The following is a 16,260-nucleotide window of genomic DNA, read 5'->3' as shown; positions in this document are numbered from 1 at the left end:
GCCACATGTCAACACTTCAAAAAAGGTAATGAGTTATAAATGCAAACTCTGCATGTAGAAAAATAATTTCAGAATGTTTGTTTGTCAACGTCTACAGGGCAAGATGGGAGAATAAAAAATGGCTGAGACTCATGCATTAAAGTTTGATAATGGCACAAATTTCATTGGAGCAGAAAGAGAGCTCCAGACAGCTTTGAACACACTGGATCATGACTAAATCCTGCGTACATGTTTCTATCTGAGGGACTCAAATGGACTTTAATCCCCCTGCAGGATTGCATCACGGTGGCGTGTGGGAGCGGCTCATTCATCTGGTAAAGAAGGTCCTGTACTCCACTCTCCAACAACAATCGTTGGATGATGAGAATTTTCACACCATTCTTTGTGAAATTGAAGCTATTCTTAATGACCTCCCCATCACAAAGCTTCTGATGATTTAAACAACTTGGAGGCTCTTACGCCCAATCACATTTTACAGCGGGGATCAAAACCACCTCTTCCACCAAGGCTTTTTAAAGACAGTGATCTGTACATAAACACGTAAAGAGCGACAAGTCCAATACTTGTCTGATCTTTTTTGGAAAAGGTGGGCCAGAGAATTCCTTCCACTGCTCCAGGAATATCAGAAGTGGACGAAACCACACAGAAGCTTCGCTGTTGGTGATATTGTGATCATCATGGATACAGCAGCTCCATGGGGTTCTTGGCTACTTGACAAAATATCTCAAATATCTCATATCCTGACAGTAGAGGACTAATACGAACTGCACAACTCAACACTAAAACAGGATTACTGGACAGACCTGTGATTAAAATCTGCCCGTTTTTAGAAGACACTGGGGACTGATCTCTAAAGTAGATATACACACATATATATTCCAGCTCCTTTGATAATTTAATGGATTGCAGTTGCACACCAACAATTATGGGGTCGGTGTGTAGGAGCCATTGTAGATACAGGTGTATCTAAAAAAAAAAAATTCATATTGTAGAAAAGTTTTTTTTTTCCCCATAATTTAATTCAAAAAGTGATGCTTTCATATTTTCTAGATTCATTACACAAAATGAAATATTTCAAGCCTTTTTTTCTTTTAATCTCAATGAATACATCGTACACCTCATGGAAATCAAAAATCCAGTATCTTAGAATATTAGAAAAAAAATTTATAATACAGAAATTCGACCATCTGAAAGGTATGTTCATTTATGCACTCAATACACGGTCGGGGCTTTAATCCTTTTACACAAATTACTGTATCAATGCGCCGTGGCATGGAGGCGATCAGCCTGTGGCACTGCTGAGGTGTTCTGGAAGCCATGGTTTCTTTGATTATTGTATTACAAGTTCGTTATTCTAATATTTTGAGATTTTTGATTTCCGTGAGCTGTAATCCAAAATCATCGAGATTAAAACAACAACAACAAAAAAGGCTTGTCAGGTGATTGTATGATATCAGGTATATGTATGTATATATAGGTATGTGTAATGCATGTATTTTGAGGCTGTCACCACTGGGGGGCAGTATATGCATGGAAAGGGGTATAATCAGGTGATTGTATGATATCAGGTATACCCAGCTAACAATTTTTGGTTCTCAGAACATACATTTTTAAGGTTTGTTTTTTGTTAACCAGGAACGTTTTCTTTATGGAAATAGAAAGATGTGGTTTGGAAAGATAGGTTTGCAGTATGTTCCCCTAATGTTCTCTTAATGCTCCCATGATTTCATGAAGGAGAATTGAAAACTACTCAAAGTGTCTGCATAAACTTTCATAATCTTGTTTGTAAAAACCTTGCTGATGGACCTACTTGATATGAATCACAATTCCCTACTCAGTGGTACAGGTAATAAAACTTGAGATAAAGTTCTCCAGTTCTCCAGCTGAACGTTCTCAACTCAGCTAGTAGCCTATTTTTTTATTGCAGGCTGTGGTAATTTACCTGCCAATGTATGACTTGATCAGATAAAAAGCTGGATTTATCATACAACTTGCCTCAGGTGTTTTCATTGTTTGCAGTACTACCAGACCATAAAATATAAAAAGTTTTTGGCTAACATGAGACTAGGCTAGTTTGGTGTCTAACTAAGCTATAATTGGGTTTAGCTGCTACAGAACCATGCAGAGTACATTATCAGTCCTTGTGTAGCTGCTCCCAAACTTATTCTTCTGGTCAGATTAAAACGTACGCTTCAACTGATGTTTGTCGTTTCTTTTATTGCATTCCTTCACAACTTAAGCGCATTCAATCACCGTAAAACACCATCAATCACCGTCAAACACCGTCAAACACCATCAATCACCATCAAACACCGTGAAAAACTGAAATAAAGTACATAACACATTCTCACATGAGCATATTGTACATAAGCATGTTCTTAAGAGTCCATGAGTATTCATTCATCTTGCTCACATATTAAACTAGCATTAATGGCCTTAGGAAACATTTGCACTATTACATTACAATACAAACATGAAACGCACAACATCACAAACCAACATACCGTGTGCGCCTTCCGACCAGAAATCTAGCTGTGCTGTAACGCTTTACTGTTTAATTATTCTCTTCTTTAGCATCTAACTTCGTGTACAGCATAGCACCAAAAACTGCATGCACATTTTTGCACTGCTATTAGTTAGGCTAATCACATATCCACAGTAACTTAAATTCAATGCAGCTCACTAGTTTAACCTGTAGGTGTCACTATTTCTGCAACCCTTGTAGAACAAAACTCACATAGGCAAATTATTATTAATATTGACATTGCATTATTGTAATAACAACAACATAACAAATAAATACTTTAAAGGCTTAAAGAAAGAAAAGACCCATACATGTTTTCAGCAGCAGCTACATCATGTTTACGTAAACTGGAACTCATATAGACATTTACACATCAGAGGATGTTAGTGATTCAGTTTCATTGCCTTTACTGGCTAAAAATAAATAAAAAATCAGTGTATATCCAATTTTTCCCTCACACTGACTGTGAGATGGCTTTTGGCAGAATTGAGAGCTGTCAGCAAATAAGACACAAGAATTTCCATGTATTTTCCTGTAAACCTTGTCTGATTGGTCTTACCCCCATTTACTGAAGATAAAATTACAACACTTCAGTCAGTCAGTGCGGTGGTGGCGAGGGCGTTGGGGCGCTTATCGGTGCCTCCAAGCTGGTGTCGCCCTAAGGACTGCCTGGTTCACCTGTGTCTAGAACCGGCCCTGTCGCATGCCATGACAGTACGTACTGCATTAGATTCAGTACCTACAGATCGTCGATACAGTGTGTACTGATCAGTATGTGTGTAGTCTGAATACAACCTGGACATACTACATCCGACATGTTGGTGCAGACAGCTCTTCCGTGCCAGTTCCGTTACGTTATGGGATAGTGCAGTATCCACAGTGTCCACTGGATCCATACTGCAGAATCAGAAGGTCATCCGGGTATTTCTCGCCTACTGTTTTATGAATACTGAGAATTCTGACATACTACTACTTTGGTGTACTGCTTTTCACCTACTGTGTAGTAGGGTAGTAGGGATATTCAGCCTATGGTAGTACACCAAAAGTAATAGCACTGGACACTGTACTATCCCATAATGCAGTGGTTCTCAACCAGGGGCCCCACTGGGGAGGCGCGAAAAAAACACAGACAGGGCATCAATTGTGTACTCTGTGTATTTTATTGCTTTTCAAATAGAATGAGTATAATTGAAAAACTCAGTCTTTTCTCTCCCTCTGTATTTTCTCTTTTCTGGGTACAGGTGGAGTTTAGCTGCCTTTTATCTAGCTGTCACTGCAGACCAGTGTTGCCAGCTTAGCGACTTTTCAGACCCCTTTAGCAACATTCTTTTTGCAAAAAAATAAGCACCTAGTGACAAATTTAGTGACTTTTTGGACAAACCTTAGCAACTTTCCATTTGTGGCCAGTACTGTCCTGCAAGCACGAGGTCTTGCTTTCATGCTGCACTCACACCTCCCTCTGAATCTGCTCTGTTCAGTGAGGGGCTGAGAGCCGGAGATTTAACAATGTCATGGATAACGAGACACGCCCTTCTTCCCAATGTGAATGTTTTTAGAATGCGAGACGAATGGAATGCAACATGTTTTACATAGTTCTCTTGTTCAAAGTATTCATAGTATTCAGGAACACTTTATATCATTCATGTTCGATACCTGTCCATTATATAGCTTTATAAATGTCATAAAAGTTATGAAAAGTAATAAAAAAGTACAAAAACACGAAAGCAAAAATAAAATAATCTATCTATCTATCTATCAAAAACATATTATATATATATATATATATATATATATATATATATATATATATATATATATATATATATCTCACAAAAATGAGTACACCCCTCACATTTTTGTAAATATTTGATTATATCTTTTCATGTGACAACACTGAAGAAATGACACTTTGCTACAATGTAAAGTAATGAGTGTACAGCTTGTGTAACAGTGTAAATTTCCTGTGCCCTCAAAAGAACTCAACACACAGACAACACCCCTAAGTGAAAATGTCCAAAATGTTCCCAATTAGCCATTTTCCCTCACTGGTGTCATGTGACTTGTTAGTGTTACAAGGTCTCAGGTGTGAATGGGGAGCAGGTGTGTTAAATTTGGTGTCATCGCTCTCACACTCCCTCATACTGGTCACTGGAAGTTCAACATGGCACCTCATGGCAAAGAACTCTCTGAGGATCTGAAAAAAAAGAATTGTTGCGGTACATAAAGATGGCCTAGGCTATAAGAAGATTGCCAAGACCCTGACACTGAGCTGCAGCACGGTGGCCAAGACAATACAACGGTTTAACAGGACAGGTTCCACTCAGAACAGGCCTCGCTATGGTCGACCAAAGAAGTTGAGTGCACGTGCTCAGCGTCATATCCAGAGGTTGTGTTTGGGAAATAGACGTATGAGCGCTGCCAGCATTGCTGCAGAGGTTGAAGGGGTGGGGGTTCAGCCTGTCAGTGCTCAGACCATACGCCGCACACTGCATCAAATTGGTCTGCATGGCTGTCGTCCCAGAAGGAAGCCTCTTCTAAAGATGATGCACAAGAAAGCCTGCAAACAGTTTGCTGAAGACAAGCAGACTAAGGACATGGATTACTGGAACCATGTCCTGTGGTCTGATGAGACCAAGATAAATTTATTTAGTTCAGATGGTGTCAAGTGTGTGTGGCAGCAACCAGGTGAGGAGTACAAAGACAAGTGTGTCTTGCCTACAGTCAAGTATGGTGGTGGGAGTGTCATGGTCTGGGGCTGCATGAGTGCTGCCGGCACTGGGGAGCTACAGTTCATTGTACTGTGACATACTGAAGCAGAGCATGACCAGTATGCAGTATGCAGTACCCCAAACACACCTCCAAGACGACCACTGCCTTGCTAAACAAGTTGAGGGTGAATATATATATATATATATATATATATATATATATATATATATATATATATATATATATATATATATCAATCATAATTATACCTGGTCTCCTTTAATATGGGGGAGTGCCACATGATAGGGAAGGCTTGGGGGGGGCTTTAGTTACAAAAGGTTGAGAACCTCTGCCATAATGCAACAAGACTGGCACGGACGAGCTGTCAGAATCGGCACCAAGTAGTATGTCTCATTTGTATTCATGCTTACCACTTACTACTGATCAGTACTGTACTGTATCAACGACCAAGCAGTAGGTACTGAATTGAATGTAGCAGGTACTGAATCTAATGTAGCAGGTACTGAATCTAATGCAGTAGGTACTGAATCGAATGTAGTAGGTACTGAATCTAATGTAGCAGGCACTGAATCTAATGTAGCAGGTACTGAATCTAATGTAGCAGGTACTGAATCTAATGCAATAGGTACTGAATCTAATGCAGCAGGTACTGAATCTAATGCAGCAGGAAGGCTACTGAATCTAATGCAGTAGACCTGTCACAGTATGCCATTTCGGATGCAGCCGCAGTTCTTACCACACAAACACGCTCACGCACAACTTATCAACACTATCTTTTATTTATTTATTTAAAAGTAACCACATAACACTCTGATCATGTACTCTTCCTTTCATACGTTCTAAGAAACAGAAAATGTTCATTCATGATAAAAGCCCCCCAAAATATCATGAACTAAAATCTGATTCACGCTCAGAAAAAACTCCACGTCACCTCAGACACTCTACAACCCAAAATAACACACAGATCGTGAAGATTTTAGATTCTACACATATGCACTAAAATGAACCAAAGGTCACTGCAGTCTGTAGTGTGATTAGATTAGATTAGATTAGATTGCACTGGATTAGATCCACTATGTAATGTATGTTGTAACACGCATGCGCCAACGGCAGACACAGTACATCACTGTTATCCATCTATGGTTAGGGTTGGGGTTAGTGTTAAAGTTAGAACATCCAGTACGTAGTATATCTAATCTAATGTCATTACACTACAGGCTGCAGTGAGGACACACCCAATTAACAGCAATTCACATAAACTATGCTGAAAACAAAAAAAAATATTTAGTCCCCTCTGACACCATTGGAACAGCAGGCCAAGTTATTGTTATTGCTGTAGACTGAAGACATTTGGGTTTGAGATCAAAAGATGAAAAGGAGAAGAGAGGTTAGAATTTCAGCTTCTGTTTCCTGGTATTTATATGTAGACGTGTTAAACGACATAGAACATAGCACATTTCTTTCAGACCACCCAATTGGTAGATACTAGGAAATAAAAGCTGAAATCCTAAACTCTTGTCTCATATCCATCTTTTGATCGCAAACCCAAATGTCTTTGGTGTACAGCAGAAACAAATGAATAGGCCTTGCCGTTCCAATAGTTTCAGAGGGGACTGTACTGTACCCTCCCACTGATATCATTATTAATGCAACTAACTAACACTATTCTACATATAAATGTAACCCTTACCTTAACCTCAGTAACCAAATAGTAATAAAACTTCTCACAAGGGCTCAACTCAAATGAACTAACTCACACAACTGATATGGATGTACACTGATCCAACAATCATATCAGAGACTCTTACGAAAATGTTCTAATCACATATTAACCTCATCACACAGGACATTAGACGTCATCTGAACATATTGTTTTAAGCCACCACTCACTCTAATGAAGACACAAAGAAAACATTTACTCACAGATCATCACACGGAGTGGACGGAGCTCCATCCTGTCACTCTGATGAAGGACTGACTGATCAGTGGTCTGTGTTAAAGACACTACACTTCCTGTGTTCTTACACACAGAGAGAAAGACTGAAAGACTTCCGTTCTGGTCAAAGTTGATGTGCTCTTTTCAGGTGAACCCAGAAATTATAACAACAATTTGCAGAACATAACTTTATTCAACTCCTGAACTTGTGCAGTTCCTCTGCTGCTTCACTCAGGTTCATGACTGATCTCAACAAGACATCCAGTGGACCTTTCTGTAAAGCTTTTTATCTCGTTTGATTGAGTAAGCAAGCTAACTCTTTTAAAAGAACGAGGTCTTTCCTAAATCAAGAAATTTTTCTATTCTGTCAGATTTACTTCAGGTTTTGGGTTTGATGCAGTCCATAAAGATCAGAAAAGTTCACTGGACTTGATGTCAGAACCTCCTATGAAGCTGGGAGGCAGGGCTTCTGCTAGTCACAAAATGGGGTTCTTAAATCTACAACCTAGATGTGATCAGTGAAAGGGAATCCAAGACTTAGATTTTTCCAATAAATCTGTGTGTATTTTCATCCATTATATTTGGATAATAATAATAATAATAATAATAATAATAATAATAATAATAAGAATAATAATATCAATAATATCAATAATATCAATAATTCCTTAGATCAATTTAAGGCTTTTCTAGGCACTCAAAGCGTTTTGTATTGTGTGTGTGTGTGTGTGTGTGTGTGTGTGGGGGGGGGGGGTTATGCCAGAACACCCAGAAAACCCAGAAAACCCAGAAAACCCAGAACACCCAGAACACCCAGATATCGGTGGAGAGGAGAGTGATGTAGCCAATTCAGGAATGGAGATTATTAGGGGGCCATGTTGGGGGCCAGTGGGGGAATTTCACCAGGACACCAGGGTTATACAGAAAAATAAGTGTTCTGGGATTTTTAATGACCATAGGACCCTGGTTTAATGTCTCATCCCAAAGACTGTGCATTAGGACCCACACTGAGCACCCCATGCTCTCTTTGCTGCTTCTAGCAGCAAGCTTAGTTTTCCCCAGAGAGTCTTCCATGAAGGTAATGGCCAAACTCACCCCTGCTTAGCTGCAGTGGGAAACCAGACGAGATCTACAGGGGGACATGGCTCGAGCAAATGATAAGATAACAATCTGTAAAGCTTCATGTGAAAGTAGGAGGTGTTTTTCTGGAGATGAACAAGTACTGAGTAATGCTGATGACAGGTACTGAATAAATAGGCTTGAGAAATAAAATGCAATTGAAATCTAAAAAAGTTTTAAATGAAAACAAATTAAATGGAAAAAGTGAAAAGAGTCTGATATGTACTCTGGTAAAAGTCTGGAAAAGCAACACAAAAGAGGGAATTAATAATTTGGTGGTGTCAGTGAGCTGCAGGCTTGATGAAGTTATTGCAAGCAAGAGATATGCAACCAAACATTAAGTGTTATTTACTTCAGTTTACTTCAACTTATCTGTTCCTTCACTTTTGCTCACCTAAAAACTGTTTGGTCTGATACAAAAGGTTCTATGTTTTATGATGTTTAACACCAAGATGTAAATACCAAGAAATAAAAACTCTAAACTCTTGTCTCATATCCATCTTTTGATATTAAATCCAAAGGTCTACAGGTGTACAGCAGAAACAAATGAATTGGCCTTGCTGTTCCAATAGTTTCAGAAGGGACTGTATGTACTAATCCCATAAACAAGTGTTTAGATCTTTTATATTTATTAATCCCCATCACTAATTCATGTTTAGGTCTTTAATGTATGCTGCAGTGACATCTAACATTATGTTTTCAATTCAATTTCAATTCAATTTTATTTGTATAGCGCTTTTTACAATAGACATTGTCTCAAAGCAGCTTTACAGAAATATCAACACGGTGTACAGATATTAAAGGTGTGAATTTATCCCAACTGAGCAAGCCACTGAGTGGCGACGGTGGCAAGGAAAAACTCCCTAAGATGTTTTAAAAAGAAGAAACCTTGAGAGGAACCCGACTCAGAAGGGAACCCATCCTCATCTGGGTAACAACAGATAGTGTGAAAAAGTTCATTATGGATTTATATGAAGTCTGTATGGCGTTAGGAGCAGCCGTAGTCCCAGCAGTCTGGAATTAGAGAAGATTTGAGCTCCATCCAGAGGCAGAAGGGATGTGGATCTCTAGTATCTCCATAAATTCGTGTGGGGCTCGGCGAAAGGAGAGAGGGAGAAAAAAGATCATTATGACTGCGAAGTAGTAGAACAGAATCTAGTCAGGGTAGGCTTGAGTAAACAAATATGTTTTAAGCCTAGACTTAAACACTGAGACTGTGTCTGAGTACCGAACACTAATAGGAAGAATGTTCCATAATTGTGGGGCTCTATAAGAGAAAACTCTTCCCCCTGCTGTAGCCTTCACTATTCGAGGTACCGTCAGATAGCCTGCATCTTTTGATCTAAGTAGGCGTGGCGGATCATATAAAACCAAAAGGTTGCTTAGATATTGTGGAGCGAGACCATTTAGTGCTTTATAGGTTAATAAAAGTATTTTATACTTAATGCGAGATTTTACTGGGAGCCAGTGCAGTATTGATAATATCGGTGTGATATGGTCGTATCTTCTAGTTCTAGTTAGGACTCTAGCAGCTGCATTCTGGACTAACTGGAGCTTATTTATATTCCTACTGGAACATCCAGACAGTAAGGCATTACAGTAATCTAATCTAGAGGTGACGAAAGCATGAACTAGTATTTCCGCGTCATGTAGTGACAATATGTTTCTTATTTTAGAAATATTTCTGAGATGAAAGAAAGCTATCCTAGTAATATTATCTACATGAGCATCAGATGATAGACTGGAGTCAATAATCACTCCAAGGTCTTTACATGATGAAACAGAAAGACCATCCACAGTAACCATGTGATCAGAAAGATTACTTCTAGCTACACGTGGGCCTAATAAAAGTATTTCTGTTTTATCAGAATTAAGTAGAAGGAAGTTAGTTAACATCCAACGTCTAATGTCCTTTACACAAAGTGTTTATCTTTTCTTTTTAGCTCAGCTCACTGAGTGCTGTTAGTGTTTGCCACAGAAACTAGAGTGAGAACATGCAGGTGTGACTGTTTTAATTTTGGTTTTACTGAGAATGTGAATGGCAGCATTTCCTCATTTCTCACACAGCTCAGCTAGAATAGAAACCAAACCACAATAATGTTTCATGTCTTAACTGCTAATCATTTAAAATGAAAGTCGCATATCTGCTGAAGAACAAATAAACTCTTTGTATAATAACGTCAATTAATCACATTCATTACTAGATATGAATGTTGTTTTTTTTTAAATGTAAATCAGATCTGAAATGACTGACGTGAGATAATGTGCAGTTGTGTACAGTTTTCAGATAAGACTACATAATGAATCAGGAAGTCTTAAACTGTATCACTGCTGCCATTTAAATGAAAACATTCATAGATTAGCATCTGTACATCTGAGCTCGTCTGTGCTGTGTGAACCTACTGGCTCTACAAGGTACTGCAAGTAAAAACATGATATACAGTGCCCTCCACTAATATTGGCACCCTTGACAAATATGAGCAAAGAAGGCTGTGAAAAATTGCATTTATTGTTTAACCTTTTGATATTTTGTTTAAAAAAAATCACAAAAATTCTCTGCTCTCATGGATATCAAACAATTGTAAACAAAACACAGGTTTATACAAAATATTTATTTTTTAAATATAGGTGTGTAACAATTATTGGCACGCTATTAGTCTATACTTCCCTTAGCCAAGATAACAGCTCTGAGTTTTCTCCTATAGTGTCTGATGAGGTTGGAGAATACATGGCAAGGGATCTGAGGACGTTCCTCTATACAGAATCTCTCCAAATCCTTCAAATTTTGCAGTCCACATTAGTGGACTCTCCTCTTCAGTTCACCACACAGGTTTTCTATGGGTTTCAAGTCAGGGGACTGGGATGGCCATGGCAGGGCAGTCAGGTTTTCATTTAATATCTGTTGATACTTGATAGAGTCCATGATGCCATGTATCCTAACAAAATGTCCAGGTCCTCTGACAGAAGAACAGCCCCAAAACATTAAAGAGCCACCACCATATTTAACCGTGGGCATGAGGTACTTTTCCATAAGTCTACCTCTCTGTGTGCTCCAAAACCACCTCTGTGTTTATTACCAAAAAGCTCTATTTTGGTTTCATCTGACCATAGAACCCGATCCCATTTGAAGTTCCAGTAGTGTCTGGCAAACTGAAGACACTCGAGTTTGTTTTTTGATGAGAGTAGAGGCTTTTTTCTTGAAACCCTTCCAAACAGCTTGTGGTGATGTAGAAGACTTCAGATTGTAGTTTTGGAGACTTTCTGACTCCAAAGACACAACTAACTTCTGCAGCTCTCCAGCTGTGGTCCTTGGAGATTTTTTGGCCACTCGAACGTCCTCTTCACGGTGCGTTGAGACGATACAGACACACGTCCTCTTCCAGGTTGAATCATAACATTTCCAGTTGACTGGAACTTACTAATTATTGCTCAGATGGTGGAAATGGGCATTTTCACTGCTTGTGCTATTTTCTTATAGCCACTTCCCATTTTGTGAAGCTCCACAACCTTTTGCTGTACATCCCAGCTATGCTTCTTGGTCTTACCAATTGTTATGAATGACTAATTGAATTTGGCCTATGTGTTACCTCATATTCATCTTGGTTGAACAATTTCCTGTTCGTAGTCACCCAGGTGTACTAAAAATGTAAAATATCAATGGGAATACACTTCACATATCATTTTCTTACATGAATTCATAAGGGTGGCAATAATTGTTGCACACCTATATTTAACACCGATATATTTTGGATAAACCTGTGCTGTGTTTGCAATTGTTTGATATCCATGAGAGCAGAGGATTTTCATGATTTTATTTTTTATTAACAAAAGATCAAAAGGTTGAAAAATAAAGACAATTGTTCACAGCCTTCTTTGTTCATATTTACCAAGGATGCCAATATTAATGGAGGGCACTGTAACTGCAATGAATGTGGCTTTACTGAGGTACTGAGTTTCAAATATGAACCGAAAGTTATCATAATGTTTTTTATTAAATATACTATATACTCATGAAGTCATGGTAAATGTGTATGATGTCTAATAATCTAACCCAGGGGTGCCCACACTTTTTTGACTTGCGAGCTACTTGTAACATGACCAGTCACAGAGATCTACCTACGCTAAAAATGCGAAACATATATTTACTCATATATATACTGAGTATACTTCAACGGTATTTGGACTTAATAATCTTCATGTGGGAAAAGGCTGACTCACATAAATAAGTAGAGCCAAATAATGCAGTCAAGGAGGTGGCACATTTCCTCATGTTTGGGTACTTTTCCCCTGTGAGGAAGTTCCAAAACTGTCCATGAGCCCTGGACTTCAGCTGAATGTCAGTCTGTAGTTTCAAAATCTCATCCTCCACTTCAGACGAGTTCAGGTGAAACAGCGTTGCAGTTTCCGATGCGAGTGAATCAACCTCATATTGACCACGGTTTTGTCTTTTCCTTGAAGCTCTGAATTAAGCTCATTTAACATGTTGGTCAGATGGGTTAAAAATGCTGGACTTGGGTCCAGCAGCCACTGATCATCATTGAGTTGGGTGCATTCTGCATGTTTAACAGCAAAAAGAAACTCGCTTATCTCCGGACAGAGCTCTCGAAATCTCTGCAGGAATTTACCCCTACTAAGCCATCTCACGTCAGTGTGTAGCAGGAGCTCAGAGTGGTCGCAGTCTGCCTTCTGCAGATGCGCACGAACAGCTGTATTTGAAGTGATCTAGCACGTATAGAACAGGCGATCTTTGTTTCCACATCCACGATCTCTTTCATGTTTAGCATTTTTGCTAAATAATCCACTCTTAACCCGATTAAGACCATACTCTGATTAAGAAACTACCATGTAAACAGCTATTTTTACTTACCTTAATCTAATTAAGGTCACACTCGAATTAAGCTCTAATCGAATTAAGACAGGTGGAGTACTGCTCTTTTAGTCGCATTACGGACGAGTATTACAGACATGTAAACACCTTAATCACATTATGAACGCCGTGTGAGAGTTTTCACCGCATTTTGCGACAGGACACGATCACACACGGCAGTTTTACGTTTTACAGCGAACAAGAGAGATCGGCCGCGTCCCAAACCGCATACTTTCCTACTATAGGCCTGTAGTGGGGAAAAATACATGTATCTCGGCTAGATATAGACGGTAAGTACGCGGTTTGAGACGCAGCCCACGGCTTCAAGCAGTCGTCTATTAGCACGTATAGCATTACAAATAATTAACTGCACTTAAAGCGTTCGTAAAAAAAAAAAAATAAAAACACCCAAAACTGTATACGGTACCATAACGAAGACCAACTGTATGTCGATACGTGAAATGTTCTATAACATGTAAAACGGGAACATGACAGGAGTATTCTAAAAGCGACTCATGTAAACACCTTAATCACATTATTATCTTACTCAGAGTAAGTTCAATAATTAGATTACTGCTGTCCATGTAAAAGTAGTCAGTATCGTAGTTTTTATGAACAGTCCTAAAGTGCCGCTCCACATCCCCCTTTTTGGGAATAGCAATGGTAGCTTGGCAGATCAGACAAACGCACTTCGAATATGACATCGTGAAAAAAATCATCCTCCCATTCCGCATGGAAGTGATGAGTCTTCGGTTTCTTGCTTGATCCCGCTACCTCTCTCATTTTGTACCCTTTCTTCAGGAGGAATAAATCGGAAAGTTAACTCAGTGATTTCGCTCGATAGTCTTTAGCGCTGGCGCGTTTGATCGCACACGCATGGTGAGAGAAAAGACGAGATCTCAGACTGGCTGCCCTCTACATCATCATAACATCTATTTTTATTTTAATGGCGATCTACCAGCACTTCCTTTGAGATCGACCGGAAGTATTGGGCACCCTGATCTACCCCTTTTATTTATTACAGTATTTGGTGAGATGAACTTGACTGGTTTATATCTGTGTGAAGCTGCTTCATTCACAATAATATTATATTCTCTTTTTCTTATTTCATTATTCATTACAAGTCATCTGGACCTCCCATAGAAGTTTGTGTGACAGAAGACAAGACAGCACTCACACTCCGCCCATCTAGTTAACTTCACATCACCTCCCCACACACGCAGTAGTTTAGTCATTGTCTAGACTGCACACGTGGGTCTGCGCTACAGCTCCATTTCACACACACACACACACACACACACAGGTTTTTATCACACATTACTTCTCCCTGCTGATCCACATCCCCAATAATCACACTACACACACCAGATAAGTTTAAAACAGAACATCTTTATTGACGTGTCTGTATATTTGTATAGTCTGTCTTTGTTTGTGCTGTAGATTGTCCGCGTCCGTCTTCCGGGTCCAGTCCGCCGAGACTACAGCAAGAGGGAGGAGATAAACTCCTGTCCGATTTCTGCACCAGTGTTTATGTGTCTGGGGGAAAAGGGGGACTTTTATTGAAATGAACATGAGGAAGGTGGTTAATATGTGTGTATGTTCACATTATGATCATATTGTATGTTTATATCTATATGTTTATGATGATGTATACTTATCTTTATGTGTGAGGTTGTTGTGTTCATACTTACCTGATATTTATTCTTTATAATGGTTCATGCCGAATGGGCGGGGCTTCAGCTTTATAAGTGTGCCGCTACCCTACATGCGGGGGCTGATGGAAAGTCCGATTCATTTCCGCGAACCGGTTCTTTCGGACAGTTTGTTTCAATGAACCGGTTCATCGGTTCCTTTAACGTCATCAGACAATGGCGTCACTACATATAACTTTTCTAACAACTCAGTGTCATGTTGCATCAATGAAACCTTCAGATAAAGTCATGTGTGTGAACGCATATTGCTGATTATTGCCTTTTATTCACTTAAGTTAATGGTGTTTGTGGTCATTAACCATTAGTATTTCCAAAAAAAATAAATAAATAAAAATTAAAAACAAATGTAAAATGTACATTTCCCAAGACATAGAATTTAATAATGCATAGACTTTTCTAAAATGAATTATACCCAGAAGATGGCACTGCTGTAATCTTTTGACAAGTGCGTAAAGGTAATAAAATGACCCCTTTATACAGAAAACACATCAATGCAATTTTTTTTGATTGTTTTGTTTTTAAATTTGCAATATCTTACAGTAGACTTTATTCACAGTCTGTGTGATGCAGGATTGATAAAATATTTCCTCATCTGAAATTTTTCATTTTCTCTGTTTAGCTTTAGCCACTTTTTAAACATAATATTAATGAGAAACAGAGCTGATGATTTCTACTGCAATGCAGGTATTTTTCTTGTAGAGTACAACAATAATGATGCATGAGAATGAATATATGCATTGTTTCATAGGACGTCATCACTTGTAAAGCAACTGGAGGTTAATCAGTGAATAACGCCTCTTAATAAAATACAGCTGCTTTGTATACATGTATATTTTAATGCAGGGTATCATTTGTGTGAACTAAAAGTACAACTGTAATTGCTGAAATGCTTACAAATTTAAACCAAAGAATACAATACATGCTTAATACAATGAAACCATGAAGTGATGTTTGTTATGATGAAATGATACATGATCTTTTTAACTGTAGGCTGGAGATTGTGGTTGTACCGTGTGGTGGAAAATACATCAGTGTATCTCTGTATGTGATCATAACGACTTTCAGTTCTGTAGGTGTGAACTGCACACAGATGACATGATGAAGCCCCTCACATGAGTGAAAAAACACTTTCAAGAATAAAAGTTCAGTCACATTGACTTATTACTCTTACTATTACTACTAAATCCTTTTGCTTTACAACCAGTCCTAATAGTGGCACAAGTAATCAATAAAATACACCCTGTAAATACTTCTTAATGCTGTCCATACACACGTTCTAACCCCCCCCCCCCCCCCCCCCACACACACACACACATTTTAAACCAAATAAGTGCAAAGAACCTGTACAAAACAATCTCACTCTGATTTTACT

This window comes from Ictalurus punctatus, chromosome 7 (genome assembly GCF_001660625.3).
Source record: "Ictalurus punctatus breed USDA103 chromosome 7, Coco_2.0, whole genome shotgun sequence".
In the NCBI taxonomy this organism is placed as follows: Eukaryota; Metazoa; Chordata; class Actinopteri; order Siluriformes; family Ictaluridae; genus Ictalurus; species Ictalurus punctatus.
The sequence above is the reverse complement of the archived record's forward strand: the minus strand, read 5'-3'. Positions refer to the sequence as shown.